The sequence below is a fragment of the Beta vulgaris genome, chromosome 8 (assembly GCF_026745355.1).
Source record: "Beta vulgaris subsp. vulgaris cultivar EL10 chromosome 8, EL10.2, whole genome shotgun sequence".
NCBI classification, from domain to species: Eukaryota; Viridiplantae; Streptophyta; class Magnoliopsida; order Caryophyllales; family Amaranthaceae; genus Beta; species Beta vulgaris.
Genome location: NC_079209.1, coordinates 38,840,052 through 38,844,874, shown reverse-complemented (window position 1 = coordinate 38,844,874; position 4,823 = coordinate 38,840,052). Strand labels below are relative to the sequence as shown.

The 4,823-nt window shown below is 40.2% G+C and overlaps 1 long non-coding RNA gene across 1 annotated transcript; it reads left to right on the top strand.

The window, feature by feature from the left end:
- The first annotated feature begins 474 nt into the window (after positions 1-474).
- Positions 475-2,802, top strand: LOC130589707 (uncharacterized). The gene is made up of 2 exons (XR_008967340.1): positions 475-1,220; positions 2,590-2,802. It is a non-coding gene; the product is annotated as an uncharacterized LOC130589707 (long non-coding RNA).
- The last annotated feature ends 2,021 nt before the right edge of the window (positions 2,803-4,823 follow it).

The window sequence follows — 4,823 nt, the reverse complement described above, 5'->3', positions numbered from 1 at the left end:
ATAAAAAGGGGTTATTTAGGAACTAACTTAGATCTCGTTAACATATATTGTAGACTCCGATTGCGTAGACGGGGAATATCAAGAGTGCTAATACATTCGTGAACTTAACTTTGGGCACGCGTCACGAGGTAATCTCCGATGTCCATCTAAACATAGATCCCGTTAGCGTAAAACGAATTGATTACGTGATTATGTGCTTATAAAAATTTATAAGTATGAACTATAATTTTGAAGTATCGACCTAATGCGGATTATGAATACGAATGAAAAAATGGATAACGACTATGAATTTCGATTATCCATAGACGATGTACGATATGACAAAGATGTTTATTATAACGTTATTAAAATCTGTTAATGTAATACTCCGTATTTTTGGAACTAATTCATAATAATTAAGAAATACCAAGAAAATAATAAAAAGGTATTTTAGTATTATTTACAGAATAATAAGAATAAAATAATAATAATACGAGTCGGTTGTGTTAATTTCGGATTTATAAAGGTTAATCCGAGTTCACCCGATCTAGGGATACCACTTTTAGAAGGATATAAAAAGGAAAATAAGAGGAGAAATTTCAGAAACCCTAAATTTCTTCCTTTCCTCTCTCAGCCGTCACTCCACCTTTCTTCTCTCTCAATTTCTCTCTCCTCTCCGCTGCTCTCCTCTCCTCCCTTGCTGGTCTTCTCGCTCTCGCTGTTTTCCTCCCTCAACTTCTCTCTTCGTCTCTCTCGCCGTGGGCTGCTGTGCGAGGCTCACATGGGTGAGGCTTTGCGAGTGCGGAACGCAGCGAGTGTGTCGGTGTGTGGGCGAGCCTTCGACGAGGCTCGAGGGTTTTGATTACGCGAGGCTTGGGTGTGAGTTCGGGGGTGCTGATTTCGCATGGCGAGTGCGAGATTGGATGAGCGTCGCTGTTGTGCGAACGACGGGCGAGGGCTAGGTGCACGTTGGGTGGTGTGAACCTTCGACGAGACTCGAAAGCTGTGCGAGCGAAGAGCGTAGTGTGCGAAGGTGTGTGTGAGAATCGTGGGTGAGACGAGCGAGCGGCTGTGCGACGAGGCTCGAAGGGCGCGACGAGGGTGGCGCGAGTCTGCTGTTGCTACTGCTTGGTGTGACGTGCGCGAGCGGGTGAGCGTGGTGGTCGCGCGAGTAGGTGAGTGTGGCTGTGCGCCGTTGCCGGAGGTTGGTCGCCGGAGTTTGGTTGCCGGCGAGCGTAACGGTATAAAACATTTATGTATTGAATATTATATTAATTTAATTATAATTTATGTTTTCATAAGTATGTTAAATTATAATTAGTTAATTAATAATTCAAGTTAATGAGTTCATTTTATTATTCTGATTATAATTTCGAATATAACCTTGGACATAAGACTGGATTGGACCTAAGACTTTTGGGCATAAGATTTTGAACATAAAACATGGTTGAACTTAGAATTTAATTGGTTTGGTAAAGATAGTGGACTAATGACACTAACTAATATTAGTATGCTCACTAACTTTGACTCCTAAAAGACGTTAAACTCTTTATAATAGAAAAGTAACGAAAATTCTTAAACAAGGGGTTTAGTTATCGTTTACTTCGAATTATTAAACCGTATAGTCTTAGTTACGTAGTAATCGTTAATGTTTCCAACGACGTAGCACTAAAGTTTTATTAAACGGTTTAGGTCCCAATTTCATAAGCGGAACGTTCGATTAAGACAGCGAAAATTCTCCGTTACAAGGTACGTACGCGTACCAGTTTAATCCCAAGTATTTAGTATCATGATTAGGTTGCAATCATGTTATTGGAACCTAGAAGCATGATAGGGAACGTTTGATTGATTGAGATTGTCTGGTTAGACATTTGTAATTGAAATCGATATGTTGCATTGGAATGCGTAATTCTATCGCAGTATAAACATGAGCATTATTAATCTTATCCATAGTGTAACAAGGGTGTTACAAGAGATATGATTCGAGTATTGTAACTAAGAGGACAGGTAAATGATTCTATGTATCTATAGTGTAACAAGAGTGTTACAAGAGATACGATTTGAGCATTGTAACTAAGAGAAAGGTAAAGACTCTATGTGGTTATGAAAATGAATGGTTAATATTAAAATGAATTATGGCAATAACTTGTAGCTGGACTCCCTACAAGTGATGAACAATGGGGGGAGTGTGGGACTTGTCCTACGCTCCTATGCAGGCCTACTGTAACGACAGTAGTGTCCTTATATTTTTGATAACTCAAGTAGGCGGAAGGTTCCGTTCGATCTTGGGGGTATGCATACTAAGTTGATGGGTGTGAGACGGAACAAAACCGTATTTGCATTCATCTAATAGACCAAGTGTCTATTAAGGATTCAGTAGCCCGTATGATTCTAGTAAAGATGACGGTGCCCGTTCGATGCCAAATAAAGATTAAAGATTAAAGGTTAAAGGATGTAACATAATGTAGCATCATGCTTAAGATTGTTCATGTGTGCATCATTTATGCTTATATGTATTTCATGGTTCATTACGTACTCAGCATAGCTGATTGTGTGTTATTATGTGTTTGATGAACTGCGATGAACCATTGATGATACAATGGGGAGCAGACTAGGTGTGCTGGTGCTGCTGCATGATATCGAGCATACGGGGACTAGGCTTTGGTATTTACATTTAAAGCATTTGAAACAAGCATTATTGGTTTTTCTAAGACTTATATAAATGGTTTGTGGTTTGAATGAAAGGGGTCATTGATGATTCCCAAGTTGTATCTATATTTTAATTCCGCTACATTTTAGTTTTCGAGACAATGTTTTAAGTTATTATGAACTCTTATTATGCCTTGCGTTCCATCGTGGCGGTAACGCCCCCGAAGTCGACGCGACGTAGCAATGGTAGACGCGTGTGGATTTTGGGGGTGTTACAAAACTGGTATCAGAGCCGAAAGCTCTGAATTTCAAAGACGTTTTAAAAACGATTTCAATCATAGGAATGAGTTCAAACGTGATTTCGTTTCGTGTCTTGACTCATATATATGTTGTTTGATTGTTCAACTGAAGTTGCGAATGATTCTTGCAATATTCGAATATGAATAGGTTAAGAGGATATACAAAGATGTTTCAAAAATGACGTTGAACAAAAACCTTATTTTTGCGACAAAACTCTTTACTTGATTGAAACGATCGTTTTATCTCTTAAATACCTATACATATATAACATGTTTCAAAACCTTTAATGATACTTTATGATATTCCTTGTTATGGTTGTGACGTCTCATGTGAGATGTTTGTGTTGCAAGTCAATAAAGACTTAATATCTGTTCGTGACAACTGCTTGTTATATGTGCAATGTGTATCGGTTAAGAAAGTACAGGATGATGTGTGTGTCACTGAGATAGCTATTATGTTATTTCAGCGTAGAATGGTTCGGTCGGGAGGCACGCCTGAAACCTCTCTGAATATCGAGCAATCGATATGTGACTTGGTGCAAATCACTGCCAACCTAGCCCAAGGTCACAATCGTGAAGGGGATTTATCTGAAAAGGTTCCCCGTAGGAACCCACCAATATTGGATAGGAAAGGGGGACCTGAAGAATTAGAGAACTGGGCTGGGGAATTCGATAAACTTTTCTTCACCTATCCTGCCTGATGAGAAAACTGTGCCCTTAGCGAGCTACTACCTTCAGGGAGATGCTCATTTCTTGTGGATCCAAGCTAAGAACAACCTCCTGAGCCAGCCTGGTTTTGGGTGGGAAACCTTCAAAAAGGCCTTAAGGGACAAATATTACCCTCCATACCTTAAGAAGCAGAAAGCCCAGGAATTTATGATGTTGGAACAAGGGACTCTGTCTGTTGAGGAATACTACCGGAAATTCATCGAGCTGATGAGATTTGCCCCGGAAATAACACCTACTGAGGAATCTAAAGCCTCACGTTTCGAACTTGGACTTACCCTTGACCTACAAGGAAGACTGGGGGGAGATACATTCACCTCTTTAGATCATGTGTTCGGCAAAGCTGCTCATCTTTATGCCATCAGGAAGAGAGAGGAAGGGGGTAAGCAGGGTGAGAAACGAAAGGATAATCCAAACTCTGAAGTCCAGAAGTTTGAGAAGAAGCATAATGGGAACCAAAACCATCAAGACCCTCAAAGGAATTTCGGTAAGGGACCCAATAACAACAACTCTAATCCCAACAACAATAACCGTAATAACAACACCAATAACCGCAGACCTGAGCGTGTGTATAGGTGTAGGAAGTGCCCTAACAACCATCCTGGTAGAGACTGTGAGGGTAATAAGGTGGAATGTCGAGAATGCGGGAAATTGGAACATAGGGCATATGAGTGGTATTCGAAGAACAAACTGAACCCCAATGGCCAAAAGAATGGGAATTATGGGGACAAACCTCGAAATGGAAATGAAAACGGGAATGGAAATGGGGGAAGTGCTTACAATAGGAATTCTAACTACTCCAAGCCAGTAAACAACACCAATAATCAGACATCTAATGGGAACAATGCAACCAATTCCCAAGATAAGGGCAAGGGGAAGCTGTATATGATGTCGACTAGAGAAGAAGAGGCTCGTAGAGATGTTGTCTCGGGTACATTTTCTATCAACTCCACTCCTGTTAAAGTATTGTTTGATTCTGGAGCATCATTGTCATTTATTGCCCATTCAACTGTTAGGACTTTAACATTGATCGAGTCTGAGTCGATTTCTATGCCTATAGTCATTCCGTCTGGGGAGACTGTTAACTGCTCTAAAAGATTTCTAAAAGTGCCACTGAAAATAGGGGAGGGTTTCTTTCCTTCTGATCTGATAGAGTTTAACTTATCAAAC